Source organism: Microcaecilia unicolor, chromosome 3 (genome assembly GCF_901765095.1).
Source record: "Microcaecilia unicolor chromosome 3, aMicUni1.1, whole genome shotgun sequence".
Classification (NCBI taxonomy): Eukaryota; Metazoa; Chordata; class Amphibia; order Gymnophiona; family Siphonopidae; genus Microcaecilia; species Microcaecilia unicolor.
In genome coordinates, this window is record NC_044033.1 from 214,625,146 (window position 1) to 214,644,330 (window position 19,185).

Genomic DNA, 19,185 nt, shown 5'->3' on the forward strand with positions numbered 1-19,185 from the left:
ATCTCTGACAAAATATAGTGAAAGAAAAATAGAGTTCAGGCTGGTAACCTGGAGTGAGTAGTGTCAGTATTCCAAATAGCATCCAAAAATAATGTCTCTCTGTCTAGTATCAAGGATTGCATTCTTTTTCATTTAAAGAAGAAAAGCTGGCCATTCAATGACATTGTAAAAGAATATCTGACGTTGGTGCTGTGGTCAAGGTGGAGGCGACAACCATGAACTGCTGCCTCCTGAGCCCAGGAGGCATCGATGCCACATGGCGTTCAGCTGTGGGTCCAGGCAGGGCCGGTCTTAGCAAGTGCGGGGCCCTATGCAGACCAATTTGGTGGGGCCCCATCATAGCCCCGCCCCATCCTAGTCCCGCCCCCACTCCAGCTCCACCCCATTGATAATATTATTCAATTTTTAGAAAATTTTTTATTTATGAAATTTCAAATAAAGACAAATGAAGCTAAACTTGTACAGAAAAACTGATTGAAATAATAAGCACAATGCTATCATGACCCCCCCCCAAAAAAAATTATTCAGTTCAAGTCCACTACAATTAGTTCCAATTCTCATAACCCCGGGGAGGGGGGGGGGGTCAGAGGTGCGGATACACAATCTCTCCACTGCAAAACACTATACACAAACTTGTGCAAAAACACACTCATAACCTTACCAAACCATAACAGCACTAATTCCATGGACAGGACGAGAACAACCTTATGTGTGGAAAGGCAGAACTGTAATTACACCAGGCTCTAAAACACCAATACACTACCTCGTAAAAAAAAACAAGACAAAAAAAGGGCTGCAAATGCTACACGCTAGCAGGATACTGCACCTTGATCACACATAACACAACAGATATGAAGGCAAAATACGGAATTGAAAAGTTACCTCAAGAAATCAGACTCAGCATGCAGCAATATTAGAAAAATTGAAACTTACATGCAAAATATCACAGATGCACATTTCCAAAAGCTGACATATTCCAATTAATAAATTCTGAATAAAATACTTTTTTCTACCTTTGTTGTCTGATCATTTGTTTTTTCTATTCGCTTTGGTCCCAGTGTCTTCTGTTGTATGCAGTGTCTTTCCATTTGATATTTTTTCTCTCACCATGTCCACCATCCTCCTGTGTCCTTATGTGTCCTGTCTACCATCTGTAGCCCTGTCCCTATCCTTTCTCCAGTTTCAGCATCTGCCTTCAAAGTGTTCCGATCCAGCCCTTAAATTCAGCAATTTTCCCTCCATGCATATCCAGCATTTCTCCTCACTCCCCTCCTTCCATGTACAGTGGGGGAAATAAGTATTTGATCCCTTGCTGATTTTGTAAGTTTGCCCACTGACAAAGACATGAGCAGCCCATAATTGAAGGGTAGGTTATTGGTAACAGTGAGAGATAGCACATCACAAATTAAATCCGGAAAATCACATTGTGGAAAGTATATGAATTTATTTGCATTCTGCAGAGGGAAATAAGTATTTAATCCCTCTGGCAAACAAGACCTAATACTTGGTGGCAAAACCCTTGTTGGCAAGCACAGCGGTCAGACGTCTTCTGTAGTTGATGATGAGGTTTGCACACATGTCAGGAGGAATTTTGGTCCACTCCTCTTTGCAGATCATCTCTAAATCATTAAGAGTTCTGGGCTGTCGCTTGGCAACTCGCAGCTTCAGCTCCCTCCATAAGTTTTCAATGGGATTAAGGTCTGGTGACTGGCTAGGCCACTCCATGACCCTAATGTGCTTCTTCCTGAGCCACTCCTTTGTTGCCTTGGCTGTATGTTTTGGGTCATTGTCGTGCTGGAAGACCCAGCCACGACCCATTTTTAAGGCCCTGGCGGAGGGAAGGAGGTTGTCACTCAGAATTGTACGGTACATGGCCCCATCCATTCTCCCATTGATGCGGTGAAGTAGTCCTGTGCCCTTAGCAGAGAAACACCCCCAAAACATAACATTTCCACCTCCATGCTTGACAGTGGGGACGGTGTTCTTTGGGTCATAGGCAGCATTTCTCTTCCTCCAAACACGGCGAGTTGAGTTCATGCCAAAGAGCTCAATTTTTGTCTCATCTGACCACAGCACCTTCACCCAATCACTCTCGGCATCATCCAGGTGTTCACTGGCAAACTTCAGACGGGCCGTCACATGTGCCTTCCGGAGCAGGGGGACCTTGCGGGCACTGCAGGATTGCAATCCGTTATGTCGTAATGTGTTACCAATGGTTTTCATGGTGACAGTGGTCCCAGCTGCCTTGAGATCATTGACAAGTTCCCCCCTTGTAGTTGTAGGCTGATTTCTAACCTTCCTCATGATCAAGGATACCCCACGAGGTGAGATTTTGCGTGGAGCCCCAGATCTTTGTCGATTGACAGTCATTTTGTACTTCTTCCATTTTCTTACTATGGCACCAACAGTTGTCTCCTTCTCGCCCAGCGTCTTACTGATGGTTTTGTAGCCCATTCCAGCCTTGTGCAGGTGTATGATCTTGTCCCTGACATCCTTAGACAGCTCCTTGCTCTTGGCCATTTTGTAGAGGTTAGAGTCTGACTGATTCACTGAGTCTGTGGACAGGTGTCTTTCATACAGGTGACCATTGCCGACAGCTGTCTGTCATGCAGGTAACGAGTTGATTTGGAGCATCTACCTGGTCTGTAGGGGCCAGATCTCTTACTGGTTGGTGGGGGATCAAATACTTATTTCCCTCTGCAGAATGCAAATAAATTCATATACTTTCCACAATGTGATTTTCCGGATTTAATTTGTGATGTGCTATCTCTCACTGTTACCAATAACCTACCCTTCAATTATGGGCTGCTCATGTCTTTGTCAGTGGGCAAACTTACAAAATCAGCAAGGGATCAAATACTTATTTCCCCCACTGTACATCTACTTTCCTCCCCTCCCCTACATCCATGTCCAGCATTTCTCCTATATCCCTTCCCCTCCATCCATGTGCATCTCCTTCCTTTGTCTTTCCTTCCCTCCATTCCTGCCCAACATTTCTCCTCTCTCCCCTGCCCTCCATGTCCAGCAATTTCTCCTCTCTCCCTGGGCCCTGCCCTCCCATCCATGCTCCTCTGTCCCCTGCCCCCTCCATTGATCCCTATCCAGCAATTCCCCTCTCTCCCTGAGCCCTGCCCTCCCATCCATGCTCCTCTCTGTCCTCTGCCCCCTCCATTCATCCCTATCCAGCAATTCCCCTCTCTCCATGAGCCCTGCCCTGCCCTCCCCTCCCATCCATGCTCCTCTCTGGCCCCTGCCCCCTCCATTCATCATCCTTATCCAGCAATTCCCCTCTCTCCCTGAGCCCTGCCCTCCCATCCATGCTCCTCTCTGTCCCCTGCCCCCTCCATTCATCCCTATCCAGCAATTCCCCTCTCTCCATGAGCCCTGCCCTCCCCTCCCATCCATGCTCCTCTCTGGCCCCTGCCCCCTCCATTCATCATCCTTATCCAGCAATTCCCCTCTCTCCCTGAGCCCTGCCCTCCCATCCATGCTCCTCTCTGTCCCCTGCCCCCTCCATTCATCCCTATCCAGCAATTCCCCTCTCTCCATGAGCCCTGCCCTGCCCTCCCATCCATGCTCCTCTCTGGCCCCTGCCCCCTCCATTCATCATCCCTATCCAGCAATTCCCCTCTCTCCCTGAGCCCTGCCCTCCCATCCATGCTCCTCTCTGGCCCCTGCCCCCTCCATTCATCCCTATCCAGCAATTCCCCTCTCTCCATGAGCCCTGCCCTCCCCTCCCATCCATGCTCCTCTCTGGCCCCTGCCCCCTCCATTCATCATCCCTATCCAGCAATTCCCCTCTCTCTCTGAGCCCTGCCCTCCCATCCCATCCATGCTCCTCTCTGGCCCCTGCCCCCTCCATTCATCATCCTTATCCAGCAATTCCGCTCTCTCCATGAGCCCTGCCCTCCCATCCATGCTCCTCTCTGGCCCCTGCCCCCTCCATTCATCCCTATCCAGCAATTCCCCTCTCTCCATGAGCCCTGCCATCCCCTCCCATCCCATCCATGCTCCTCTCTGGCCCCTGCCCCCTCCATTCATCCCTATCCAGCAATTCCCCTCCCTCCCTGAGCCCTGCCCTCCCATCCATGCTCCTGTCTGGCCCCTGCCCCCTCCATTCATCCCTATCCAGCAATTCCCCTCTCTCCATGAGCCCTGCCCTCCCATCCATGCTCCTCTCTGGCCCCTGCCCCCTCCATTCATCCCTATCCAGCAATTCCCCTCTCTCCATAGCTTTTCTTAGCAATGCCACTTTCGTGGAGTAGTCATTAAAGAGAAGCAATCTGTGGCCTTCATATGTCAGTGTTTTCTTTGCGCGAGAGGCCCTCAGTAGCTCTTCTTTCACCTGCCAGTTGGTAAAATGGCCGATTACCGTTCGAGCTCTGGCATTTCTTTCAGCTCGCGCCCCTATCCGGTGTGCCCTGTCGCAGCATGCTTTCGTTTTGTCCATTACAATGCCCAGCTGATCCGGGAGCCAGGATTCAAACAAATTACATAGTTGTTTGTCCGGTACCTCCTTGGGAAGCCCAACAATTCGCAGATTATTTCTCCTTGCTCTGTTTTCTTGCTCTTCCATGCGGTCTCGTAGGTCTCCTGTTTCCTTTTGGAGCGTTGAAATCTGGGCCGCCATACTCCGCATATCATCCTCTCCCGATGCTATCCTTTTCTCCACCTCGGCAATGCGATGGGCTTGTGCATCAAATTTGCCATTGATTTCATCCACCGCTGTTTGTAACTTGCCCAGCCGGTTCTCTAGAGCCTCCGACACCGAGCGCGTGATTTCCTCGATCCAGTCTCTTGTATGTGTGTCAGGCTCGCTCCGCGCTCGCTGTGGCGGGGACTCCACCATTTTCTTTTGCGCCGAGGCGTCCAAAGCTTTAGCTCCCCGCTGCGGCTTTATTGGCATACCTCAAGGATCCCGCTCGGAATTATGGCGTTCTCCGGACTCTTTTCCTTGTTTGATCGCTCCTCACCCTCAAAGGTCAGTTTGAATCAATTAATACAGCTATTTGTAGCTGATTTTAGCCGATCTCCCGAGGAGCCACTCTCCCCCATGTCCTCTCAGGCAGCAGGCATCACGTGACTCAGAGGGGTTACTATATAGTGCTGAAATCGCCTCCTTGAACCAGCCCCCCACCCCAACATGATCCAGGACTTGAAACAGGTAGGCCCACTGCACCTTGTCAAATGCTTTTTCGGCATCCAGGCTTACCAACATCAGCCTCTCTCCCATGGCATGACTGCGTGCAATAGACAGCAGCACTTTTCGTACATTTACCGTTGCTTGACGACCCCTAACAAAACCCACCTGGTACTTCCCAATTAAGGATGGTAAATGCTGGGCAAGCCTGTCTGCCAAAACTCTGGCCAAGATTTTTATGTCCACATTTAACAATGATATGGGTCTATAGGCTTCTAGTTGGTCTGGGGACTTACCCGGCTTAGGAATCAGTGTAATAAGTGCTTCATTTTCACCGGGTGAAAACCAGCCTCGTTCCACCACCGCATCAAAGTATGAAATTAGGGGCCTTATCAACTCCGGGCCCAAGATTTTATAATATTCACTCGAAAACCCATCTGGGCCCGGAGCCGACTTCAAAGGAAGGGACTTTACCACCCGTTGGATTTCCTGCGCCCTTATGGGTAGTGCTAAGGAATCGCGAACTCGCGGCTCCAACCGCGGCATACCTGCATCTTCAAGGTAATCTTGTATCAGTGGGCCCTGATGTTCCCCCATTTCAGAATATATCTCTTTGAAATATCCCTGAAACGCAGTTACAATCTCTGCTGGCTGCGAGAGCCGGGACCTATCTTGCGATTGGATATATGAAATAAATTGATTTGTTTTCTTAACTCTAGCTACTTGTTCTAATAGCCTACTGGACTTATTTCCATATCTTTGAAAGTTAAGCCGCCTAGCATAGAATAAACTCTGATATTTTTCATTAATCATTGTGTTCAGTGCTACCAAAGCAGCTGCCATGTTTTCTTGGTTTTCCTTAGTTGGGTTAGCTATGTGGCGTTTCTTTGCAACCTTATATGCCGATTCTAAACGTATAATACCCGTCGCTAAGCGCTTTTTGCGGGCGCTCATAAAGGCAATGACCTCTCCCCGAAGAACCGCCTTTGAGGCCTCCCAAAATATTGTTGGCGCCACATCAGATTGTGCATTCGTCTCTACATAAAATTGCCATCGATTTCTCATATGATCTATAAATGCTGGATCTTGGTATAGATAAGAAGGGAAGCGCCAATATCTACTACCAGACCCTCTGACATCTAAGTCCAACTCCAACCCGATTACAGCGTGGTCCGAAATCTCAGTGGGACCTATAAAAGCGTTCCTTACTCTAAAAAACCAGGACTGTGCCAACAAAATGTAGTCAATTCGGGACCAGGTAGCATGTACTTTAGACTGGTGAGTATAATCCCGGGTATCAGGGTGCAGCAAGCGCCAAGGATCGACCACATGCAGGGCTCTACACAAGGCCGACAAACCTTTCCCGCGGCCCAGCGCTGCTATAGCCCTTGGGGAAGATCTATCCAACTCTGGGTCTATGACTTGGTTGAAATCCCCCGCCCACACCCATGGGGCATCCGCATATTGTAACCCCAGTGCTATTAAAGATTGAAAAAACTGCGGGCAATAATTGTTTGGGCCATAAACAGCGCAAAGATAAAACTTTGTTCCTTGATAATTAAAATGCACCAGCACTACTCTCCCCTCCTTATCCCTGAATATCAATTTGGAGTGACAAGGGATACCTTTTTTTACCAAGACAGCCACTCCACTTCTTCGATTCCCAGAGGAGGAATAGTGACACTCCCCCACCCACTGCTGACAAAGTTTGGCATGCTCTTCATCAGACAATTTTGTCTCCTGGAGGCAGGCAATATCCGCTCCATGCGCCCTCAATTGTGATAAAATTTTATATCTCTTCACCGGGGAGGTAATCCCCGCTACATTCCAAGAAAGGATATTCAGCCGAACTCTACCCTGCATCTCTAAAAATTAAGAATTGAACTGTCCCAATTCCTCCCATCTCAAACAACCCCGGGAGCCCAGCCTCCCCCAAGGTTGTCTGCCTCCAATTACCAAGCCTTTGATTATCCTTTCCCCCACCTCCCATCCTCCCAGCAAGACCAACTGCCAACCTTTCCACTCTCACTTCCAGCTCATTCATTCCATCTTTCCCTTCCCTAACCCCCCATCCCCCTCCCCAAAACCATTCTTGTACACCATCTTCTGGTGGTACTCGGTCACTCATCTGCTGGGGACCCCACTCCCCAAATTCAAATTTATATCACTATTATTCAACATCACATACCCTTTCCGTCAGACTTATTACCTTTATACAGTGGTGGAAATAAGTATTTGATCCCTTGCTGATTTTGTAAGTTTGCCCACTGACAAAGACATGAGCAGCCCATAATTGAAGGGTAGGTTATTGGTAACAGTGAGAGATAGCACATCACAAATTAAATCCGGAAAATCACATTGTGGAAAGTATATGAATTTATTTGCATTCTGCAGAGGGAAATAAGTATTTAATCCCTCTGGCAAACAAGACCTAATACTTGGTGGCAAAACCCTTGTTGGCAAGCACAGCGGTCAGACGTCTTCTGTAGTTGATGATGAGGTTTGCACACATGTCAGGAGGAATTTTGGTCCACTCCTCTTTGCAGATCATCTCTAAATCATTAAGAGTTCTGGGCTGTCGCTTGGCAACTCGCAGCTTCAGCTCCCTCCATAAGTTTTCAATGGGATTAAGGTCTGGTGACTGGCTAGGCCACTCCATGACCCTAATGTGCTTCTTCCTGAGCCACTCCTTTGTTGCCTTGGCTGTATGTTTTGGGTCATTGTCGTGCTGGAAGACCCAGCCACGACCCATTTTTAAGGCCCTGGCGGAGGGAAGGAGGTTGTCACTCAGAATTGTACGGTACATGGCCCCATCCATTCTCCCATTGATGCGGTGAAGTAGTCCTGTGCCCTTAGCAGAGAAACACCCCCAAAACATAACATTTCCACCTCCATGCTTGACAGTGGGGACGGTGTTCTTTGGGTCATAGGCAGCATTTCTCTTCCTCCAAACACGGCGAGTTGAGTTCATGCCAAAGAGCTCAATTTTTGTCTCATCTGACCACAGCACCTTCTCCCAATCACTCTCGGCATCATCCAGGTGTTCACTGGCAAACTTCAGACGGGCCGTCACATGTGCCTTCCGGAGCAGGGGGACCTTGCGGGCACTGCAGGATTGCAATCCATTATGTCGTAATGTGTTACCAATGGTTTTCGTGGTGACAGTGGTCCCAGCTGCCTTGAGATCATTGACAAGTTCCCCCCTTGTAGTTGTATGCTGATTTCTAACCTTCCTCATGATCAAGGATACCCCACGAGGTGAGATTTTGCGTGGAGCCCCAGATCTTTGTCGATTGACAGTCATTTTGTACTTCTTCCATTTTCTTACTATGGCACCAACAGTTGTCTCCTTCTCGCCCAGCGTCTTACTGATGGTTTTGTAGCCCATTCCAGCCTTGTGCAGGTGTATGATCTTGTCCCTGACATCCTTAGACAGCTCCTTGCTCTTGGCCATTTTGTAGAGGTTAGAGTCTGACTGATTCACTGAGTCTGTGGACAGGTGTCTTTCATACAGGTGACCATTGCCGACAGCTGTCTGTCATGCAGGTAACGAGTTGATTTGGAGCATCTACCTGGTCTGTAGGGGCCAGATCTCTTACTGGTTGGTGGGGGATCAAATACTTATTTCCCTCTGCAGAATGCAAATAAATTCATATACTTTCCACAATGTGATTTTCCGGATTTAATTTGTGATGTGCTATCTCTCACTGTTACCAATAACCTACCCTTCAATTATGGGCTGCTCATGTCTTTGTCAGTGGGCAAACTTACAAAATCAGCAAGGGATCAAATACTTATTTCCACCACTGTAAGTGTCCCAAAAAAACTGTTTACAATCTACTCTTCTGTATGGTAGAATCATCCCAAACTGGCGGGTTGGCAGTCCTCATGGAGTAGGAGCCTGGTCATCAATATTCCTGTTTATAAAGGCTGCAGCCAGCTTCTCTAACTCAAAGCTATGCCATTTCCCATTCCTGTAGATTTTGAGGACAGCTGGGTAGGACAATGTAAAACGAATCTTCTTTTCCACTAGGGTTGTGCATACTGGGTGAAATCTTCTTCTCTTTTCCTGTAACCCAGCCGAGTAATCTGGGAAAATCAAAATCTCATGTCCTTCAAATGTTAGATTGCCCCGTTTAGACTTAAATCCCTGCATGATTTCCTCTTTGTGGATATAGTTATGAACTTTAAGAATAACCACACGTGGCTTCCTTGCTTCTTGATATCGTCCCAGTCTATGGGCTCTTTCAATGCTGAGGCTTCCCCTACTGTCTAATAATGCAAATTCCTGTTGTAGCCATTTTTCTAGGGCAGGCCCCAAATTTTTCTCCATCACAGACTCGGGAATGCCCACCAGCCTCAGGTTGGAGCGTCGCGCTCGATTTTCTAAATCATCGATTTTCGCTGCCTGCATGCTGACCTGTTTTTCCAACTCTGTGAGCTTCGGTTCAGTAGCCTGCCACGTGTCTTCCATGTCCGACACATGCTGTTCCAGCGTTTGGGTGCGCGTTGCTAACCCCTCTATAGTGGCGTCCAATTTTCCCAGATGGACTTCTAGGCTGTCGAACCTTGTTTCTAGGGCTGCTTCAATCACCTTTGCGATCTGGGCCAGCTGGCGTTCTGTGAAATCCTCTCGCGCCACTTGTGCTCTGTCCACCATTTTAGGTTCCGCCGGTGGAGGTGAGGATTTCCCTTTCTCTGTTTTCACGCTGCGTTTCGCTGTTCCAGCAGGCATCGCGACCAAATATTGGTCCATGCACCTTCCCGCAGCTATAGACGAGGTTTTAATTTGTAGTTCTTTATTTTTCCTGCGATTTTCGGCCGTATGGCGAGTGGGGTCCCTGGAGCTCAGCCTCTACGCTGCTGACGCTCTCAGCGCATCACGTGACCTCTCTTCGTATTTTGTTTTACCGAATATGAGTCTAGCTGCAGTGTTTTGAGCTGTTTGAAGTTTCTTGATTATTTGCTCTTTGCAGCCAGCGTAGAGTGCATTGCAGTAATCTAGATGACTGAGTACTATTGATTGTACCAGGTTGCGGAAGACGGTTCTTGGGAAGAAAGGTCTTACTCTTTTCAGTTTCCACATTGAGTGGAACATCTTCTTGGTTGTGTTTTTCGCATGACTCTCAAATGTGAGGTTTTGATCAATGGTAACTCCAAGAATTTTTAGGGTGTTCGAAATTGGAAGATTCAGTTTTGGTGTGTCAATGGTGGTGAATTTGTTCGTATTGTATTGCGAGGTGAGTATTAGGCATTGGGTTTTTTCTGCATTGAGTTTCAACTTGAATGCGTCCACCCATGTGTACATAATGTGTAGGCTTTCATTGATGTCATCGGATATTTCTTTTAGTTCTTGTTTAAATGGAATGTAGATCGTTACGTCGTCTGCGTATATGTATGGGTTAAGGTTTTGGTTTGATAGTAGTTTCGCCAAGGGTATCACCATTAAGTTGAATAGAGTAGGTGAGAGGGGGGGATCCTTGTGGAACTCCACATTCAGGTATCCATGTAGCTGATGTAGTCAAATTAGATGTCACTTGGTATGATCGTGTGGTTAGGAACCCCTTGAACCAATTGAGAACATTTTTTCCGATTCCGAAATATTCGAGGATATGTAATAATATTCCATGATCAACCATATCAAAGGCGCTAGACATGTCGAATTGTAGCAGTAGTATGTTCTTGCCAGTTTCAGTCATTTGTTTAAATTTATTCATGAGAGTAACTAGTACTGTTTCTGTGCTGTGGTTAGACTGAAATCCTGACTGGGAGTCGTGTAATATTGAGAATTTGTTTAAATAATTTGTGAGTTGTTTGGTTACCATTTCTTCTGTTAGTTTGGTTATTAAGGGTATGGATGCTACTGGCCTGTAGTTGGTTAGTTCACTGGCACTCTTCTTTGCGTCTTTGGGTATAGGAGTGAGTAGAATGTTTCCTTTTTCCTTCGGAAAGAGTCCAATTTGTAGCATATAATTTACGTGCTTCGTAAGGTCTGTTATGAATTGATGAGGGGCAGTTGTCATAAGGTTGTTTGGGCCTATATCAAATTTGCAATGAGATTTGGCAAATCTTTTGAGCGCTTGGGAGATAAGATCCTCCGATAGTATCTCGAACTTGGTCCAGGTTCTGTCTGCTGGGTATACACCAGGGTCTGGATCTAGACAGTCAAGGAGTGCGGTATAGTCGGTGGTGCTGACTGGTATTTTAAGTCGTAGTTGTACGATTTTCTCATTGAAGTATTGTCTGCTCCTGGTGTATCTTTGTTGTTGGTTGTGATTGGTGTGGTATCTAGTAATTTATTTACGAGTTGGAAGAGTTTGTGTGTGTCTTTGTAGTTCGGTCCGATTTCATTTTTATAAAATAATCTTTTAGTTTCCTTATGGTATATTTATATTTTCTTTGAAGTTGTTTCCAGGCGTTAAGTGTTCGGTTGTCTTTCTTTTTATTCCACACACGTTCTAACCTTCTAACTTGTGTTTTGATCTTTTTCAGTTCTACGGTGAACCATGGTGTTGAGTTTTTCCTATGTGAGGTTCTGGTTTGAATTGGGGCAATGTTGTCTAGTATTGTTCTGCATCTGTCGTCCCATTCCAGGAGGAATTGGTTTGTGTCTGCTTTTGTTGTCCATCCGTTGTGGTAGATCTGTTGCCAGAGTATTACCGGGTCTATTTTTCCTCTTGTGGTGTAGGTTTTTCATTCTTGTTTATTAGTTGTGTCTTTTGTTCGCCATTGGAGGGAGATGTATGCTTTATAGTGGTCTGACCACGGTGCGGGTGTCCATCTTGTATCTGTTAGTAGAAGGTTTGAATCTGGATCGAATTTGTGTGCGATAATGTCTAGTGTGTGTCCTTTTATATGTGTTGGTTGTGTATTTGGTGCATGAAGATCCCATAGTTGTAGGAACTCTTTGCATTCTTTGGTGCTTGTTAGGGTGAGATCTTCGAGGTACAGGTTAATATCTCCTATTATGATAAGGTTTGAGGTAGAAACACAGGTATTCGAGATGAAGTCCATAAAGTGTGTTTGTGAGTCTTGCCAGTCGCCTGGTGGTCTGTAGAGTAGGATTGTGTTGAGGTGTTCCTGCAAGTTTGGGTGATTGATTCTTACTGAGGCGATTTCAAGTTGTGGTAGGATGGATTCAGCTGTGGTTATGATGGTGAACTTGGATTTATATATTATGGCTATTCCACCTCCTCTTTTTCCATTTCTTGTCCAGTGGGTAATTTTGTATCCTGGTGGGCATAGATCTAGGATTATGGGGTCTTTAAGGTCATGGATCCAGGTTTCAGTGATTAATAGAAGGTCAAGATTGTCTGTAGTAATCCAGTCTGTTATAGTCTCTGTTTTGTTTACTACTGATCTGGCGTTTATGTATCCCAGTTGGATTGAATGGTAAGGCTCGGTTTGGGGTATAGATGTGTTGATTTTTATTAATTGTCTATTTTCTTGGTATCTGGTTTTGTTGTTTCCTTTTTTTCTTTCCTGTTGGTTGCGTCCGTGTGTATTTGTTCTTCCTTTTAATTGATTGTTGTTCTTTTGGTCTGATGAGTGGTAAATAAATTGTCTGTAAGGTTTGTGTATTGTGGGTAGATTGTTGTTTAAATTGGGGGTGGTCCATGCATGGTAGATTAGGGGAAGGAAGTAAATTATCATAAGTAATTTGTTGGTGTTCATGTTGGCTATGGTTCGTGGTGCTTGGTTGTGCTTGAGGGAATCTCTAAAAATGTCTTCAGTTTTGGTGCACAAAGCAATTCCCATGCATTTGGCCACACAATGCACAAAAGCTGACCAACAGTATGATCTGAGTGTAATTCCCACAGAGGTTACAGACATCCCTGTTTGGGCACAAGACAAACTAGAATGTGGCAGAATGTCCACAGAAATCCTCCACCAGAAAAGCAATATCCAGTACCTCATCAGGCAATAGAACCTGTAGCTAAGATTATACAGGTACTAGAAGAGAGGGGCATAATTAGACCGATCTCTTCTACATGCAACTCTCCAGCATGGCCAATAGTTAAACCAGGAGGCTCCTTTAGACTGACCATAGATTTCCGCACCCTAAATCAAGTATCAAAATCTGTGGTACCGGTGGTAGCCTCATACCCAGAAATGATCTCTAAATTAAACCCCAACTGTAAATTGTTTTCTGTCCTACACATTTCAAATGGGTTTTGGAGCCTGCCCCTGGCCCCAGAATGCCAGTACAAAACAGTGTTTCAGTGGCTAAATAAACAGTACGCATGACTACTGAAAAAGGCCTGAGCTATATCCACCCCTTTTAACAACTCAGCAAAGCCATTCTTTCTTCACCAGTTCAGAAAAAGGTTAGCAAACACTCCTCTGCCACATAACTAATCCCAAATGTGGCTTACATAGTACCATAAAGGCGTTCGCCAACTCTGGTAAAGAACAAATACAGGTGATGTTGTGGTGGAATAAGGTTCATGTGTTACAGACACATTTGGGAATAGCAGAAGAGTTATGTTATGTCATTGGTTCCATCATATAGTCGGCTTGGACCGGGGAGCGTGCAGGGAAGGAGGTCTCTGTGGCTGTGATCATCTGACCAGGATCTGGCGTCATGGGTGCTGTGGTCAGGGTGGAGGTGACAACTGTGAGCTGCTGCCTCCTGAGCCCACAGGTGAGTGGATGCCACATGGTGTTTAGCTGTGGGGCCAGGAGTAGCTAACTGCTGGTCCAGTCGGTTTCCTCTCCATCGAAGCAAATTTAGCAGCCACTTTCACAAAGAGAGTTTCTGTGCAAGAGCCTGCAATCTGTACTCCACTGTTCCACCCTTCATCCCCTGTACCAGGCTGATAAATGGAGAATATTTAAAATGGCAGAGATGTCATGAACAAAGGAGATTGCATTATGTTTGATTTAAAGAACAACATTGCCCTCATTGCCTTTAATGGCATTCTAAAAGAAGATCCGATTCCGGTATTTTAACAAGATATGCACATGAAAAGCAATGTTGTCAGAAGTGGGATTCGAACCCACGCCTCCAGAGGAGACTGCGCCCTTAACGCAGCGCCTTAGACCGCTCGGCCATCCTGACATTCTGGTATGGAAGAATGTGGTAGCCATGTTAGTCCACTCTTAAGGTTATCAATAGAAATCAAACAAAATAAAACATGTTTTATTTTGTTTGATTTCTATTGATGACATTCTGGTGTAAACTTTGCACAGCATTGCTAAGTAAAAAGAGACAATGGTTTTTGTCACGGTAAAAAGCAATTCAATTTTTTATTGCCTCAAACACAATAGTAGATTGTAAACTTGCTAAAGACAGGAAAATACCTTAGCTATTTCATAGAGTATGCTCCACCTCATTTCCCTACACTAGCTTTTGCATCATTTACACACCCTGGCGAATGTTGTACTTCTTTCACGCAAACCCAATACTTTAGTTCATACCTAACTTCGTTTGTCTTTAATTTGGGTTACCAGTCCTAGGAGTGTGAAAAAAATAAGAGAAAGAACTAAAAAAAATCATTAGAAAAACAAAAATTGAAAAAAAGAAACAAATTAGTGACCCCCCCTTTTAAAAAATGAATAATCATACAGCAAAACTTTTAGAAGAATGCATTGGTGGTTCAGTGGTAGAATTCTCGCCTGCCACGCGGGAGGCTCGGGTTCGATTCCCGGCCAATGCAACAGTTTATTTTAACTCTTTTTACCCTAAAAGTAATATCATTTTCTCTTTGTCACACCTTTGCTCACAACATAAAGTTATTGAAAGCCAATGCAACTTAGTTTTAGCTCTTCACTGAAACTCACAGACACCCTAAAAGTGAAGACACAGGGAAGAAAGAAACACAAGCATGATTTTAAACAAAACATTTTATGTGTTTTTCTAATGAGATCTATAGAAGTCATAGTTAATGCAGCTTTCAAAAATGAATAATTATTTTTAGTATCCCAATGGCCATTTTCAGATTGATTCTGAATCTTCCAATTTCAGACATCCTAAAAATTCTTGGAGTTACCATTGATCGATACCTCACACTTGAGAGTCATGCGAAAAACACAACCAAGAAGATGTTCCATTCAATGTGGAACCTGAAAAGAGTAAGACCTTTCTTCCCAAGAACCGTCTTCCGCAACCTGGTACAATCAATGGTACTCAGTCATCTAGATTACTGCAATGCCACTCTACACTGGCTACAAAGAGCAAATAATCAAGAAACTTCAGACAGCTCAAAACACTGCAGCTAGACGAAGAAATTTTCAACTGTAGCATGCATTAAAGGCCATTTTCCGACAACGCTAGCAGCTAACGAAAACGGAATGCAAACGAGTCACTTCCAATTGTAATGTGGACAATGCCGGAGGCACTAACCATACCGATGATTGCACCGAATCATTTGCCGTGATATATTTAACGTGAGCTCAGAGCTGCTCCCCGCTTCCCCCTGTATTAAATAAAAAATCAAAACTGTAGCAGCCCCAGCCCCCCTCCCTTCCTCTCCCTCTGTTTCTCCCACAGCTCTGCCTCCGGCCATCTTACGCCCCAGTGCCCCTTCATTTGCCTTTATACATTTATTCTTTAATATTTTTAAATAGTAATTACAATATTGCTCTTAACCACTGTAGAGTGCTGCATATGCTCAGTAACACCATAAAATTAAGTATCCTTTCCTTTCCTTACCTGGGGCAATGTGACTTTTAAAGTGAATTCACCAGAGTGGCTTTGAGGTTTGGCTTCCCTGGTTCCAAAGGAGCACTTCACTTCCTAGTAAAATGCATAATCTTCTATTTACTGTGTTTAAAGATGTAAAGAGAAAATGGTTTAGAGCTACAGTAAAATGCTTAGTACAATATTTTTCCTTCGGAAAAAAAGAAATAAGTAAAATGTAATTCACATCGCCCAACGTGGGGCTCGAACCCACGACCCTGAGATTAAGAGTCTCATGCTCTACCGACTGAGCTAGCCGGGCAACTGGTAAGTTCATTTTACGATGTCATTATGAATACTGTGTCTATATGAATCTTCTTTGAAAACTGGGAGTCTTAGGATTAGGGACTACTTTCTTTTTAAGATTCCCCTGTAAATGTGTAGTTAAATATCAGTCAACAAAATATGTTTTTTTGAACCAGCCCAGTTAACAACTTTTTTAACATCTAGAATTAATGGGGGGGGGGGGGGGGGGGGGGGGGGGTTAACATCGCTGCTCTTGACATGTTAGGGTGTGATCGTTCGTCGGGTTGAAAACTGTCCGTTTCCTGATTAAAATGCCATACAGTTCAAACTTCTCATACTGACCTTTAAATGCATCCATTCTGCTGCCCCCCAGAGCCTGTGGTGGGAGGCGGAGCTGGTGGTTGGGAGGCGGGGATAGTGCTCGGCAGACTTATACAGTCTGTGCCCTGAAAATGACAGGTAAGGTATACACAAAAGTAGCACATATGAGTTTATCTTGTTGGGCAGACTGGATGGACCATGCAGGCCTTTTTCTGCCGTCATCTACTATGTTACTATGTATATAATAATTCTCACCTCCAATGTTCTATTGGTATTGCTGCCTGTGTCGGGGACTTCTTCGGAATAGGTCTGCTAGGCTCCGTAGCATAGGCTGACGTCACCGTACCCATTATGACGTCCACATCAGACGTCCACATCAGACCCAGGGGAAAAAATTTATACCTCACAGCTGATCCAACCCCCCCCCCCCAAACTGGCTCACGCATTCCTCTGTCACCCGCGCTCAGGTGGGCGTGGTGGTGGGAAGATGGCGGATGCCTCGCCGCCATTGCATACCGAGGGCGGATCAGGCCACTTCGGCTCACCTGTCTTCCCGCGCTGTGGCTCATGGTCAGGGTCTGAGTTGGAGGCCGAACGTCTCGCTGAGCCTGGCCAGCACCAAAATGCACTCATACGGCAGCACGGCCAGTGTGACGGCACCTCTAACCGAGCACTACATGGAGCACTGGATGGGCGAAGGCAACATGCTGCAGGGCATCATGCTCAAGTACGGAGTAGGTAAGGAGGGAGGGGACGCTCACTAGGTTAAATGCCTGTTCCCTGTCTTTCCCCAGCTTCCTTCACCCACCCCCGAGGCACTGCCCGCCCCTGTGGTCCTGCAGAGGGCCTGGACTGCAGATGTTACTGCAAGAAAGGAGGGATAGAGAGCACCCTCACATTGGCACTCTCACATACACACTCTTTCTTAAACATACACACTCCGAGGACAACCCACAGGGGTCTGGAACTCCGTGAAGAAATACTTCCTGACATTTTTCTTGAGTCTGCCCCCCTTCAATCTCATTTCATGTCCTCTCGTTCTACCGCCTTCGTATCTCTGTAAAAGGTTTGTTTGCGGATTAATACCTTTCAAATATTTGAATGTCTGTATCATATCACCCCTATCTAATATCTAAATTTAATAAAAGGTATTAATTGTGACTTTTATTTTTATTTATTTATTTTATTCTGTGTGTTATCAGACAATTATGGATTTAAGCTCCACCCCTGGCCCCACCCCTAACCCCGCCCCCTTTTATCCTCCCCAGACAGTTGGACCACCGACCGCCTATGCACACATACACTCTCTCTCACACACTCTCTCTCTCACAGTCAGTATCTTTCTCCCTCTCACTCTCACACACTGTCTCTCACCAGTAGCGTAGCCAGAGTTCAATTTTTAGATGGGCCTGGAGGTGGACTGGGTGGGCACAGGCCTTGCATTTCCTCCCCACCCGCTATCACCCGCCGCCGCCACATTTCCTCTCCATCCGCCCGCCGCCACCGCATTTCCTCTCCACCTGCTACCCTCTCCCTCCGAGACAGCCCCCTGCACATGATCAGTTCTGGTCATTTTTACTGACCTGAAGCGCCGTTCTCCCTCCAGCACTGGCGATTCCCATAGCCAGCCTTCTGCCAGCACACGTTGTCGGAGCCTCTTCTCAGGCGCTTCCCGCTTACTCTGCAACTTTCTGTTTTCCGCAAAGGTGGGACGCAGGAAGTTGCAGAGTAGGCGGGACGTGCCTGAGAAGAGGCCCCAACGACGCGCGCTGGCAGAAGGCTGGCTATGGGAATCGCCGGTGCTGGAGGGAGAACGGCGCTTCAGGGCAGTAAAAGTCAGCAGACCACGCAGACGGGGAGAGCGGGCAGAAGAGGCTGGGCGGGCCTGGAGCAAAAGTGGCTGGGCCTGGGCTACGCCCCTGTCTCTCACACACTCTATGTCTCACACTATATCACATTCACTCTCTATGTGTCACACAGTCACTCTCACACACTCTCTCAGTCTCATAGAGGGTCTGTGTATCGCACACATACTCTCTCACACTCTCTCTGTCTCCCACACACACTCTCTCTCACACACAGTGTATCTGTGTAAAACACACACTCTCTCTCTCACACTCACTGTGTCTCACATATGCAGTCACACACACTCTCATTCAAACACACACACTCTCATTCTCACACACACATGCTCTCTCTCTCACAGACACAGTTGCACCCAGACTCATTGTCACACACACACACTTGCACATTCACTCTCTCTCTCTCTCTCTCTCTCTCTCTCACACACACAGTCACTCTCACACACACTCTCTCAAACATACACACTCCGAGGAAAACCTTGCTAGCACCCATTTCATTTGTGTCAGAAATGGGCCTTTTTTTTTTTTTACTAGTATAAGAACCAATAGTGTAATCGTGTGTGCAGAATTCTTAAGTAAATTTGTATTTGAGGGTTTATCTCCTTTAGGTAACATCTAGCTTCTTTGCATAGTGGACTTGAGTAAAAAAAAGGGCAGTAATGCAGTTTTTCTTTTTGAATTTGAATCTGTGGGTGAAAATAATGTTACAAGTGTGATACTTGATTTTATTTGAAACTTCTTAAAATAAAAAAAAAAAAGTAGAATCTTGCTATTTAATAAAATCATAAAGAGCCCTGATGCTGATATCTAGCACATGAGGATTATTTTTGTGTTTAGAGACCCTCTTTACACTTATGGAGCTACTTAGTCCACACTACTGGCAGTAGAAACGGGGAAGACAAAATTCGAGAAAAGGGCAGGAGTTCTGAATAATA

The 19,185-nt window shown here is 45.9% G+C and overlaps 3 non-coding genes across 3 annotated transcripts; 1 reads left to right on the forward strand and 2 right to left on the reverse strand.

Moving 5' to 3' along the window:
* Positions 1-14,118: 14,118 nt before the first annotated feature.
* TRNAL-AAG lies at positions 14,119-14,201 on the reverse strand. Its single transcript has one exon. It is a non-coding gene; the product is annotated as a tRNA-Leu (tRNA).
* Positions 14,202-14,728: 527 nt separating this feature from the next.
* TRNAG-GCC lies at positions 14,729-14,799 on the forward strand. Its single transcript has one exon. It is a non-coding gene; the product is annotated as a tRNA-Gly (tRNA).
* Positions 14,800-16,010: 1,211 nt separating this feature from the next.
* Positions 16,011-16,083, reverse strand: TRNAK-CUU. Its single transcript has one exon. It is a non-coding gene; the product is annotated as a tRNA-Lys (tRNA).
* Between the last annotated feature and the right edge of the window lie 3,102 nt (positions 16,084-19,185).